We start from the raw sequence: 14,783 nt of genomic DNA, 5'->3' as shown, positions 1-14,783 counted from the left end.
AGGGATTTGGGAGTTTCAGGTTAAGCTTGGCTTGGTATATATCTTAATAAGCACTAAGAGATAATTAATCACACCTCATAACAATTAGTATTGAAGAACACACGACGAGAATATCATCAAGCAAGAATGACCGACCAATCACAAAATCTCCAAATTACTAACTGAACATGCCAGCCAGATTGAGCAACACAGTCCTGTCCGTCAACATGCCCATTTGACCGATGAGCCTATGCTTACGCTTGTCAAACTCTGTGTTGAAAATCTAGTTGATTTTCAAGAGTGCAAGAAAGGGCAATTCTGGTAGATGATATCAAGCTTGCTTGAACAGGAAGCTGGTATTACTTTTAAGGATCCTGCTGGTAAGTGTTAGCTATCATATATAATATTAAATTTGAAATAATTAAGAAATGTAAAAGGTACCATGAAAGGTCTTTGTATAAGTAGACGTGTACAGAGGAAAGCCCATGCATGAGAATCTGGTATGGTCCAGGAGGATACTGAGTTCACAGTGGCAGTCGATAAATAAATCGAGGTCGAAGACCAGCGAGAGCTTGAAAGAGAGAAGACATGGTTCCAAAGGAGCTAGTGGCAAAGGAAGCGGATGAGGCTGAATTGCATCGTTCGAATTTACTTCGCAGTACTTACTTGAAGCATTACCTATCCAGTAGTAGTAGTAGTGAAACTGAAGAGGGCAGAGTCAAGGGTCTAGAGGATGGCGATAGTACAAGGTAGGCTACTCAAAAGGATATGATTAGAAAGATTATATAACGTGTTCGCAAGATACTAGTCACATTATCGGTAAATGGTACAATATTTGGCAGGTGGCCTGCTCTACCAGAAAGGAGACGAGAGCTGAGAACTAAAGGAGCGTTCAATAGTGTACTGAGGAACAAAGATGTAACCGTTTGTAACATGTTCGCAAGGTGCTAATCACGTTATCGGTAAAGATACGATAGTTGGCAGGTGGTCTGCTCTTCCAGAGAGGAGGCGAGAGCTGAGAACTAAAGGAGGCTTCGAGGGTGTACTGGGGAACAAAGAAGTAACCGTTCAACTAAGTATATTGAAGTACAGTCTGTCGAAGTCTGCCTTTTCTATCATAGAAACAGGCGGTCTTTAAATACACAAATTTGTTCATGTCTAGCATGAACGAAACTAATCAAAGGTACCAATTGATACTCTTTGGTAAAACTCCTTAAGTATCAAAACGATACTTAAAACAAAACATAAAACAAAACCAAGTATCAGACGATACTTAAAACAAACCAAGTATTGAAGCGATACTTAAAACAAAACATAAAACAAAACCAAGTATCAAACAATACTTAAAACAAACCAAGTATCGAAGCGATACTTAAAACAAAACAAGTATCGAAGCGATACTTAAAACAAAACATAAAACAAAACCAATAACGGAGTACCCGTACTGGTTACATTCCCCAAAACAAAACAACTGTTTAAACAAACAAAACCTAATAATCATCAAAAATGGATTCAGAGAAACTCATGGCCTCAGTTTCCGCAAGAAATTCTTCATCATAAGTATCACACCAGGGGCAGGAAGAAACCCTAAAGAAACACTTAGACTCAAAGAAATGTAAATCACAGTAGTCACGAATACCAGATTCGCGTTGTACATCAACCCAAGCGTGGTTGCAATCAGGACAGTAATCTATCCAGAGGATTTCGAAATAGTCTTCAAGTTGGATAGCATCGCGGTTCAACAACAGTCCAACAATCTGTTGTCGCAGCCTCACATTGAGCTCCACATAGTTTGACATCGTTATGGTATTCGGATGGTGATTGGTGACTGGATAAAGTTGTCGAGAGCCTACTCCATAGCTTGATTTTCCTCATTGCTGCTTTCGAATTCTGATTCAAAGTATGGCGCCCAAAATCCATCTCTAGCTTCGAGTTCTGCATGCCATCGCTCAGTTTCTAGCATCGTGGGTGTCCAGCACATGGTGATGTAGTTGATCGTTGGGGGGAGGGATTTGTTTAGCATATTGTCTTTCCACCATTCGTTCACCATATCCATAGCGTGCTCTAGTCCTTCTAGTGCTTCCCAGCTGTTCTCACTCATCGGATATCCTTTCCATTTGACTAGGAACTGATCATTTCCATGCCAAAGGCGGTGATCTCTGATTTCTTCAACTTCCCATTCATCTTTCTTATCAATGATGATAGGTGCAGGCTGAGAGAGTGTTCTTCCAGGGAATTTAGAGTCGTCATTTGGATGGAATCGCTTGACAGATGAGGCGTGAAAGACTGCAGTATTGCGGCGATACATGCGTCCATCCATCTGGACCTCGTAGTTTTCTGTATGTTCGTCAAAGGATAAGACCTTGAAAGGTCCTCGCCACTGGGGTTGCAATTTCTTGCTGCGTCCAACATTGGTAATGAACACGTTTCCATGTACCATTAGCATATCTCCTGGCGGAATAGGGACATGTTTGCGTCGTCGTTTCTGAGCAGTAGTGGTGCTTCGGAATTGGGCAGCTTTAACTGCTTGGAAAGCGTCATTGCGAATCGCTTGGTGGCGGTTTAAGTGGTCATCAGAGACAGGGACTGAGGAGTTCTTGAATAGGGTTGTAGGTAAGAGAGGATATTGGCGGCCGAAGATTGCCTTGTATGGAGACATTCCCAAGGTGTCTGAAAATCCGGCATTGATATATGCTGCTAGCTCAACATGGGCTGGTTCCCAGTTGGTTTGTCGTTCATTGATCATGTTCCTAATTCCGGTCTTAACCTCGCGGATCTTTCGTTCTGCTTGGCCATTAGTCTCATGGTGTCCAGGAGCAGCCATAATGTGGTTTATTCCGAGGGAGGTCAAGGTTTGCTTCCAGAATCTGGCGGTAAAGTGGGGATCAGCATCACTGACAATAGATAAGGGGTACCCGTGGGGGGTAAACAGGTATCGTTGGAGGTTATTCCAGGTGTCTTTGGAGGAATCGGTAACCTTCATTGGTATGAGCCATGTAAATCCAAAGAATCGATCCACAGCTACCAAGATGGTATCATATCCTGCCGACTTGTTGAATGGTCCTGCGAAATCGATGGCATATGATTCAAATATTTCACATGGTAGTTGAAGGGTTTGCGCTTTTCCTTCAGGTAGTTGTGTTCGCTCCTTATTTGCCTGGCAGAGTTCACATTGTTTGATGAAATCGCGGAAATCCTTGTGCATTTCAGGCCAGTAAACATATTCTGAAGCATATTGAAGGTTGCGGTCCGCACTGTGGTGTCCTTTGTTGTGAATCTCGGATATGACATATTCTCTAATAGTCATTCCATTGAACATATGGCCTTTCGGGATGTATAGGCAATGTTCACCATAACGGGTACTAGTGTAGACCATTCCATTGGATATGTTGTAGGGGGCGAGGTCTCCATGCCTGGAGCTATCCATGGCTTTGAAGTAAATCGGGTCATGGCGGTATCCTGCTATCATTTGGCTTCGGAAGGAGGAGGTTAATTCTTCTGTAGTTGATCTAACATCTCATTCATCTTCAATTAGGGATCCTCTTGTTAGTTCGATAGGGGTTTCCTCTTCCTCAAAGGTTTCATAGAGTTGTCGACGGTGTTCGGGAATAGTAGGGGGTATGACCGAGACAATGGTTTCATTGTTGTATACTTGTAAGGGTCTACCATACAGTGGTCGTGAATCAATTATGGGAGGAGAGGATGGTGGGGCTGACTGGGGGGGGTGTAGATAGGATATTGCATCCACATAGGCTGCTGCTTGTTCGAGTTCTTCAAGACCTTGGTATCGTGTTGGAACAGGATTAAGGGTATGAGGAGATTGGGTTGACTCATTTTCATCGATTGTCTCTTCTTCTCCTTCTATGGTGTTGAAGCTGGTGTCTTTGGAATCGTCAGCAGGCATATAGTACGGTCGCTGGTATCTGTTGCTGAACTTGATCTCAGTCTGGTGAAAAGGGCAGGTGTCGTTATAACAGTGGGACCAGTGGAGTCTGCTTTGTTCAAGCTCGTGAGGAGGTGTGCTGCGGAGCGTGCAATTGTCTTGCCATTCTTCATCAACATTCTTTCCTCATTCCATTCCGGCAGCGCTGTACATGGTGTAAGAGAAAGGATTGGAGGGAGTGGCAGAGCTGGCGGTAGCCATCGATGGTTCTTGTTCATAGGAGGTGTCATCAGGGCTGTCCTCGCTTTGTCTTGTGTGGTCATGAACAAGAGGAGGATTTGCGAGATCTTGATTCTCATATAGACGGGAGAGAGCATCAGGTAAATAGTTCGTTCTTTCAGGGGTATAGATGATTTTTGCATCGTATTTGCTGATTTCACCTATCCATCTTGTCCTTCTTCTTCCGGGTATCCTTTCTGTTTTAAGGTTTGTGAGAGGTTGGTGGTCAGTAAGAATAGTGAAGGTATTGCCTATCAGGATGTGGTTGAAAGCGGCGAGGGCATCAATCACAGCAAGGGCTTCTTTGTCTGTTGTTCCATAGTTCATTTGTGAATTAGTGAACTTTCTACTGTGTAATGCGGCCGGTCTTGCCGTTTCATGGGAGGCTCCTTGTCCAACCCATGCTCCAACTCCAACATTCAATGCATCAGTAATCAGCCATATTGGTTCTGGTTTACTGTAGTTGATAGGTCGTATAACGTTGGCATTTTTTATCAATTCCTTGATGTTAGTAAAGGCTTGGTCATGAGTGTGGGTCCAGACAAATTCTGCATTGCCGGTAAGGTCGGTGAGCGGCCCTATTACAGTGGCATGGTGTGGTAGGAACTGGGCAATATAGTTGACTAGTCCTAGGAATCGCATGAGTTCGTTTTGATTCCGGGGTGTCGACCATTCCGTTAAACAGGCTGTTTTTCCAGGGGCTGCATGTATTCCTTCATCATCTATAACATGTCCTAGTATATCGAGTTTATCGGCAAACAGGATTGATTTGTTTCTGCTAGCGTAGAATTTAGCTTCCCTTAGTTTGGTACAAACCAAACCTATATGGTAGGCGTGTTCTATTTCGGTGTTCGAGAAGATGAGAATATCATCAATGTAGACTCAAACAAAATGGTGGAGGTATTCGCTTAGGAGGTTTTCCATAATTCGCATACAGGTGGCGGGTGCATTCATATCACCTTGTAACATAACTCGGCTAATGAAACTTCCGAAGGGTGTTTTGAAACTGTTGTAGCGTTCGCTTTCTGGATCTAACCTTGTTTGAAGTAGGCATCGCTTAAGTCAATCTTACTTTGGAATCTAGCCCGTCCAACTGCATTTAGGATCTGGGTTTGGTTTGAGATAGCGGAGCTGTCCATAACCGTGTTTTCGTTCCGTAGCTTGAGGTCAACCAAGGGGCGGATTCTTTTGCCATCTGCTTTGGGTTGAACAAACATAGGAGCGGCACCTGGGGCTTCTGCCCAGTAGATGACTCCTCTTCTTTGTTGTTGGTTGATCCAATCACAAAGTGGGCTTTTGTATGCGTCAGGAATAGACTAGGTGGGTTGGTTTTTGAGATTAGAGGGGTCTCGGAGGCGAATATGGTGGTTCACCTCTCTCATAGGGGGTAGTTCTTCGGGTATTTGGTCAGGGAAAACATCAGAGTAATCATCCTATAGTTGTTAGGCAGTTGCTTCACAGACTGCGGCTCAGTACTCTCCGCTTGTTGGCTTGCATGAGACTCTGACCTTCTGATTCGGGAAATCGATGGTTGATTTCCCACACCTGATTATAGCTTTGTAGCGGTTCAGGAATGGCATACCTATTAGGGCATCGTATTTGGCTAGATTTCCAACCAGCATTTCCTGGGGGGTAGTATAGCAGAACCAAGTCGAATAGTTGCAGAACAGGTTTTATGGCTTGTGGATCGTGATCCCTTTACTGCCATATTGACTGGTATGGGTTGGTTAAGGTCTTGGGTTGGGAGTCCATGGACAGAGACAAAGGCATTACTGATCATATCTCTTCCGATTGCGCCAGTGTCGAATAGGATTCGAGCCCTATTGCCATTGATCAGGATAGTACCTTCTAGAGTGGTGTGTGCTTTGAATGTAGCCGGAGGTCGAACACTGTTGCATTCTACATCGATATATCTTATATAGATCTCTTCATATTCACTGGATTGGGTGTTATCGCTTTCAACATTGTTGGCTGATGCCTCTTGCTTAATTGCCTTTCCTTTTCCTTTTTTCGTAGGACAGTTCTTTGCCATGTGTCCTGTTTCTCCACATTCAAAACATTCTCCTTTCTGCCGTCTCGATTCTTTGGAGGATTTTTTCTTCTTGAAAACCCGTGGTGTATCATCTTCAGAGTTGCTGGAGGCTTTGTGCCATGGCTGGCTGCTCCTACTAGAAGATGTCTATATTTTGTAGGCCTTGGTCTCATGGAGAATGGCATCCTTTCGTTCTGCTCTTGCAATTATTACTGCAATATCATCGCCATCTTCCTCGAGTGGTTCTACTTCTCGCCGGAGGGTAGGGTGCATAGTGTCGTAGAATCGTCGCTTCAGGATGTATTTGAAGATGCTTCCTCTCTCCATTCAGTCCTTACACATCATCAGATCCGTAGCCACATCGGTAATTCGCTTGACATGTGTTCCGTTAACTTGCTGGAGCTGGTTGAATTTGTTGTATAAGAGGTCGTTGGTTATAGAAGATTGGAATCGTCCTTTCAGCTAATCGATAACTATAATTCCTCTTAATCTTACATTTCTGCGGAAATCCTTATAGCATTGGTGGTATGCGTCGGTGGCCTTTCCTTCGCAAAATGATCCAATGATAAGTCCGGTTGTAGGGTCTTCCACATCTTTTCCTTGTAAGAATAGGAAGTGTGAGAGTTCCGTCGCCCCTCGGTCAAATGCTTCAGGTTTGAGGTCTTTTCCTTCTCCTGTGAATTTCGCTGGGAGGTGGAGTTTAAACTTGGGGGGTTCAAATGCTGCGGGTACCTCCTCTTCTTCAGGCCTTGCCTGAGATTTCCCTCCTCCAGAAGGCCCTCCTCCTGAGCTAGCCATATCTGATTCGCTACTGGATTTGGGGTCGATTGGAGGTTCAAAGGAAGGCTTCTTTGCTGGAGTAGAAGGGAATTCTCCGGGAGGTTGTGTATCTTCCATGTTTGCAGGATCGCCGGGCTCTTTAGCAGAGCGCCAGAGTTGTTTCTTTCTTGTAAGGTCTTGCCGTGGGATTTGCTTCCCACTCCTGGTCGTCAAAGACTCTATCTTGGGTTTGAGATGAAGCTGAATGTACTGTGATTCTGCTGCTTCTCTCCGCTAGCGTTCTGAGGTAGATATCGATAGGTTGATCAGGCCTAAATCTGGGGACAGGTTCTTAACTACTTGCTGAGGTTAAAAAATGTAACGTGTTCGCAAGGTGCTAATCACGTTATCGGTAAAGATACGATAGTTGGCAGGTGGCCTGCTCTTCCAGAGAGGAGGCGAGAGCTGAGAACTAAAGGAGGCTTCGAGGGTGTACTGGGGAACAAAGAAGTAACCGTTCAACCAAGTATATTGAAATACTGTCTGTCGAAGTCTGCCTTTTCTATCATCAAAACAGGTGGTCTTTAAATACACAAATCTGTTCATGTCTAGCATGAACGAAACTAATCAAAGGTACCAATTGATACTCTTTGGTAAAACTCCTTAAGTATCAAAACGATACTTAAAACAAAACATAAAACAAAACCAAGTATCAGACGATACTTAAAACAAACCAAGTATTGAAGCGATACTTAAAACAAAACATAATACAAAACCAAGTATCAAACAATACTTAAAACAAACCAAGTATCGAAGCGATACTTAAAAACAAAACATAAAACAAAACCAATAACCGAGTACCCGTACCGGTTACACCGTTCAACCAAGTATATTGAAATACTGTCTGTCGAAGTTTCCCTTTTCCATGGTAGAGTCATGCGGTATTTAAATACATAAATTTGTTCATATCTAGCATGAACGAAACAAATCAAAGGTATCAATCATTACACTTTGGTAAAACTAATTAAGTATCAAAACAATACATAAAATAAAACATAAAACAAACTAAGTATCAAACGATACTTAAAACAAACCAAGTATCAAAGTGATACTTAAAACAAAACATAAAACAAACTAAGTATCAAATAGTACTTAAAACAAATCAAGTATCAAAGTGATACTTAAAACAAAACATACAACAAACTAAGTATTAAACGATACTTAGATCAAACCTAATAACTCAGCACCCGTACCGGTTACAGATTAGGTTACTGAGAAAGAAAGGTAGAAAGGTTATTGAGCAGGAGGACACTCAAGAGATGGTAGCTGCTATAAAAGGCATGGGAGATGCTGTGAGATTGGTAGCAGAGAGGTTGGGGGAGCCAGAATCAGAGGAAACAGCAAGTAATAGTGATATGGGAAACAGACTTGACTTATTGGAAAAGCGCTTATTTGAAGAAAGTTAAATGCATTAAGCACGAGCAGTAAAGGTTGAAGAGCAGTAGGGAAAAACAAATTAGCTACTTGAAGGAATTTTGAATAGTTTAAAAGAAAAGAAAAGTTAAGTGTACAAGAAAAATTATGATACATGTAATGTCAAGTATTTTGATAAGGAAGGTGGATTGCAATGAAATTGATCACAAGTTTTATTTCTGTAAAAACAAGAGTGAATATTTGAAAGTACAACAGCTATGAGAAAGTAACCAGCAACTGGTAATAGACCAAGCTTCAGACCACCTTTAAATCCATTAAATGACTACAAACTCATAGTTTTTCCAAACCTATATTCAATACTCACCTGCAAACTTGACATATGTGAATTAATTGCCTTTAAAACAGGATCCAAAGACCTACTAACAGTTGCCTTATAACCTTCAATAATTCCATAAGAAAGCATATATGCAGAATCTCCATATAAATAATATCTTTCTTCTGGTATTAAGCTATCATTAATTCTTCTCAAATAGAACTCTAAACCAGAATTTAAATAAACTCTCCAATCACCCTCCCTTCCAAACTAGGAGCCTAAAAGTGACGAAATAATACTATCGAAAGTTGTTACAGCTTGAAACCTGTATACATGTAACCTTTATATCCTGAATAAAACTGTTGTTGATGAACAGTAAAATGACAAATAGCCTGCATAGTTCCATTGATAAAACCCCAAACTTCCTTCACACCATCCTTTGCTTCAATTCAATTAGAATATCTCTTCACTTACACTACTGACAGTCTTTTATCATCCTAAACTATTTGTTTTTGATATCGTGATATAAGGTATTCCACAACATCATTAAAAATTCATGAGATCCAAGACCGTGAGTAGTGAAATATATTCATATCTTCTTTTAAGCTATTAGAAGCTGATAGCCGATAGAGTAGTATACAAATTGCAGTTTTGGGAGAACAAATGTAACCATTTCTGAAGTAGATTTTATCAAGTTGTAAATATGTTAGAAGAGCGTGAATTTCAGATGGACCAAATCTAATTTTAGTTAACAAATTATATCTTAATAGCAAGTGATAATAAGATATCACTTACCTTAAAAGCTCTAAGTACTATGTCAAATTATGTGAGTTAAGATTGAATGGTTGTCTAATTGGTAGTGGAAGGGGAACTCGATATCGATACTCTCTCATCCTTTTCATCCTATTCTTCTGTCGAGTAACAATAGCAAGAGTTGTTGTAACGGCTCCTGCGATCATAATAAGGGACAAAATCCTTTCAAGTGTCACAAATGTGACTTGGCGAGGAAAAGGTTTTCACATGACACATGGTTATGAGTCACAGGCATGTTATTGTTTGACACATATGACTCAGTCGAGTCATATGATTTGTTATGTGTGGGATTTGTGATGCTTTTGCACATGGCTCAAATATGAGTCATGGGACATGCACCTGATGAGTATGCCTTGCGAGTGTGCCTTGCAGGTATGCCTTGCACATATGATTTATGTTTCGCACATGACCTTGTGATGAGGTCATGGATTTTATGCATATGACTCAGTCGAGTCATATGACTTGTTTATTGTGTTATGATTGGTTTATGAGTTTTTACACATGACCTCACTATGAGGTCATGGGTTTTGACTATGTGACCACTTTGGTCACATGACTAGTTTATTATGATTTGGTTTCGCACATGTGACCATTTTGGATTACATGACTATGAGCGGGAAGAACACTATATAAGGAGGCCGATGCGGTTGAGGAGGATAGGTTCTTCATGCTTTGTTCTAAGTACTTTTCTTACTTCTTGTACTCTGTGTCAGAAGTGAGCGCACCAATACTTTACCTTATTTCGCATACAATATATACTTCATCTACTGTTACTTGTTTGTGTTTTTCGTTTTGGGCGGTCAGTTAGAAGTTAGTAGTTCTCGCTTAGAAGACACTTTAGTGTGAAATATATGTACCCTGGTCCCAGTAATCACTGAGTGTAGTTTGGGCAAGGATGGTGTTTTCGACAGCCTCCTCATCCACAGATTCTTCCCCCCCTTCGAGGATGTCATCCCCTGTTCAGTTTGACTCCAACCCCTCCTTCTTGCTTGAGACAACTTGTATGGCCCCCCTCTTATGCCTGCTACTGAGGCTGACTGTGGCCTCATCCCCACAACTACATAGTCATATGTCACGCCCAAAGGAAACTTTAATTTCCTGTAGTTTTACCACTGGCACGGGTGTCAGAATGCGGTAAGCTCGCAGTTTGATAATTTGGTTCGGCAAACGATGAAAGAAGTGGAGGTTTTGGTGAGAGGTTTTCTAATAGGGAAAGGCTGTCCAGCCACGTGTGGCTTGAACAAGGACACTACCACAGGAATCTTCGTTCGGTTCAACTCTAATCATAGCTTGGAATACTCTCCAGCCCCAGCAACCTCCTACCCCAAAGACTCCCAAGCTGTTGTGCCTGAATCCTCTATACTACCGACCAAGAGTGCGACTACGGTAGAGGCAAGTTCATGGTCTACTACCCTTCCCCTCACTAGGGCTGTCCAAAGCAAGATGCCCAGTTTCCTCCGCCAGGCCCCTGTATGCAAGGCTGGCTTGTCAACTCCTTCCTTTCTGGCCGGGATGTCATCTGGAGAAAGGGCTATTTACGAGACTCCAAAGTTCGGTTTAGATGACTCAGAAGATGAGGACTACAACCCCCTACCGCTGGAATGCGACGCCATGCACGGTTGGCATCTTCCGCTAAATGATCCGCTGCTCCAGTTCTGGGGCCACAGTTTTTGGGGGCTATCAATGTCGATGAAGGCCGGAAAAAACAGATTGTTCCTGGCCTGCCCGGCCTGCCCCTTAACGTACATTACGGGCACCTGGCCATTCCCCCACTTGTGAGTCTCCTGTCGACCATTAAGGCCACAACACATTCCCCATCTCGGCTGGTAACCGAAGATGTCCTGCCTACCTCGGAAGTGCTGGCACAGGATACTACCATGGATTTGGAAGAAAAACATAACTCTGAAGCAACTGGACTGGACGACAGCATCCACGCCCCCTCTCCAGCAATGGCATCCTCACCACCGGCATTTGATAGAGAATGGACATTGCAGGAAGGACAGCTATTGAGCTCCCAGGAGGTTTCACACGATGCCCAGACACCATTAGAGGTTTGCCTTCCGGATACCCAACCTGAGGAAGCCGATGCCATTCTGGCTCAGGCGGACTCCATTATGGCAGGAGTATGCGAGATGCTAAAGGTAGGAAGGACTCCATCTCCTGGGCTCCACTCCAGTAGCATGATTAGATCCATGTTGGAAGGGTTGGAGGATATCTGGTCTGGCAATACGCAGCCCCTCCTCTCCTTGAAATCTGGGTCGATTGAGGATAACACTGTACATGATGTCCAGGCTTGGATGAACAATGGCGCTGCATTTGGTAATGAAGGACCAGAGGGCAGAGTGAATTACTGGAGCTGAGTACACTTGCTGGAACGGGCAGTGAAGATGCTGATAGATATTGTTGGCAAGTAAGGAGAAGAAATAGAGATTCTGCAAGGTAAGTTGTCTCCCCGTTACCGATTCCCTTCAGTAGAGTCCGGCAATACCCTGTTTGGTTTGTTGGAAAGATTGCCACCTCCTGCCCCTGTTAAGGGAAAGGAGACTCCTACAGCAGCTCCAACTATTAAAGCCTCCTTCATGGAGGTAGTGAAACAGATGGCAAATGTGCCCAAGCCTTCCACCACTCAGAAAGAACAAGCGCCCTCCACCCGCCCCATATCAGCAGCATCCTCCCACTAGTCTAACAGTGGGGGCTCCTCCAGTGAAGGGGAGGTATCTCTACGGGTGGCTCCGGGAGGAGAGGGCAAATCGGTACACTGGGAAAAAGAGGATGGAGAGGAAGAAGGAAAGAGAAGAGAAAGGAAACGTGGTAGACGCCTGAGTGGTGCTACCAGAAGGAGAAGAAAGGCTATCAGAGAATCGGGTGGCGAGAAGGAGACAGCGACTCTGGCCAAGTCTCAGGAGAAGAACGTTGATAGACAGGAACCGACTCCAGTGACAGCGGAGTCTGCGGCTTGGTTAATTAAATCAGAGCCTGCGGCCATGGCCAGCATCAAGGTAACTGCAGTCCCGATGTGACAAGAGTACCGACGAGTCCCACAAGGACCTCCTGATCCGCTCAACTCGGTACCGGTACCACCATAATCGCCGCCTACCCCGGATCCCCGTGGAAGACATATTACGATGCGGTTTGCTACCCGCAAGCAGGTAGCCCTACCAGAAGGTGTGGGCATCAAGGCTATTAGGAATTGGATCAACATGACCTTCTCAAACCAAGGAAACATCTGAGGCAATGCCCCGTACATCCGTACTGGGCACGTCCGGTTTGAGATTGGTTGTATCTTCCTGACCATGGCAGGATATTCTGTTACTGAACTAGGCAACCAGCTCGATAATGCTAGGCTAGACCATCTTAGAGAACGGTCACTCCTGGAGTTCGATTTTCAGTGGAACTTGGAGTAGGTAAAGATTTTCGTTTCTGGCATCCCGCTTGCTGACACATGAAGAGGTTCAGTTTGGAAGGTTGAGGGATGGATTGGGAGTGTGGCATTTGATGGCCTATGCACTGATTTAGAGAAATCCAATACTGGTATAGTAACGGTGTCCAGGCTAGATATTATGGGGTCCATCCACACCATGAGGCAGGCTAATGCTACTATGTATGGCATCTGCTTTGTGGTTGAAAAGAATGAGGCTATCAGGCAAAGGCTGGCTGAGGGAAAAATCCAATCGAGAAGAGGGTCCCGCAACGTCCAGGTATTTGAAGAACATAGACCTCTAAAGGTTTGTGGTAAGTGCCTAGAGACTGGCTACTTTGAGGCCACATGTGGTCGTCCACCCCACTGTCGATTCTCTTTTGGAGTATATTTCTCCTGAAAACATATGTGCAGCAAGCTTGAATGCCCTGGAGGCGTAGGACAGTCTTGTGGATATACGAGGAGATAATATTAGCTCTGTGACTGGATGGACCACTTTACTGGATATGAACAGTATCCAGGAGTCAGGTCGTCGCTCCCAGCTCCATCATCCTCGAGTCCGAAACCAGGGGAAGCCCCGCTGGTGGAACCTGCTAAGAAACAGGGACAATCAGGAGGTCAGACGGGGAGGTTCCACAGATGACACCGCAGTTGGGGAAGATCCCCAGCACTACAACTGGTTGAGATCAGCAGCGACGAGGAAGATGAAGGCCACCATCAGAAGTCAGACAAGGCCAAGGGTAAGGAACTGGAACATCCCTCCCCTTCCCCCTCCATGGCGCGTGGGATTCTAAAAACTACAGCCACCACCAAGCCCTACTGGGAAGATACCTTTTGGACCACTTGGGATCAGGATAGTGGTGTCCCCTATACCTCTGGCCCTTGTAGCCTGAGTGGATCAGTTGAGGCCCCCTTTTAATGCTTATTATGACAATGGCATTAAATGTGGGGGGGAGTAGTGGGAATCAGGGGCTGGTATTTGATTTGTTTTTTTTTGTTGATTTGTTTTCTATTATTGAACCACCAGTTGATCCGGAGGGGCTATATATACCTATAGATGTTGATGGGTGAGATTTGTTTTCTTTTGTTAAAAAGTCGGATGTGGAGGTGTTTGTTCGACTCAACTTTTGTGGGATGTTTGAGATGGTAAAACATGAAGAGAGTAGTGCCAGTGTTGGCTATTGGGAAAAAAAGGTGAAGAGTGTACTCGCTGAGGTTTACTTCCAACTAGGATACACTAAGAACCAATGTGTTGGCTGGCTGGATGAACTTGGGAAATCAGATATTGCATTCGGTGACTTCAATGCCAGACACTAAGATTGGGACCCCGATGTGGACTACAACAATACGGGTGGACAATGGCTGAAACAGTGGTTCACAGCCCTGACACGCAATATGAACATGGTACCCCTGACAGTACCTACCTTTCAGGACATTTCCAGAATCGATCTCCGCCTACACTGAGCACCATATGTCAGGCATCGATACCTGGATGCCGCTAGTTGTGAGTACAGTGCTCAAGCCCTTAAGTTGACAGTCAACCTTCCTGACAACATTATGCATCGGAGGCCAGCCTGGAAGAAGGCAGTACGGGAAAAGGTTGGGAAACAGTTGGACGTTCTGCAAGAAGTGGAAGATGGGAAGTTGTGGGAAGGGGTGAGACGAGTAGTGGACACACTCCCACGGGCCTCCATTGGCAGAGATCAGTACAAGTGGTGGACACCTGAGTTGGACAGGATGAGGTTGGATGTGGCCCAGCTACATCGATACTCCAAATGCAAGGCGGAGCGGATGGAGGACTACAAATTGGCCAGATGTGTGTACCGAGCATGCCTGCTAAGGGCTAGATTCGAGCATATCAGGGAAAGGATAG

Source organism: Tuber melanosporum (genome assembly GCF_000151645.1).
Source record: "Tuber melanosporum whole genome shotgun sequence assembly, scaffold_79, strain Mel28".
NCBI lineage: Eukaryota > Fungi > Ascomycota > Pezizomycetes > Pezizales > Tuberaceae > Tuber > Tuber melanosporum.
The sequence above is the reverse complement of the archived record's forward strand: the minus strand, read 5'-3'. Positions refer to the sequence as shown.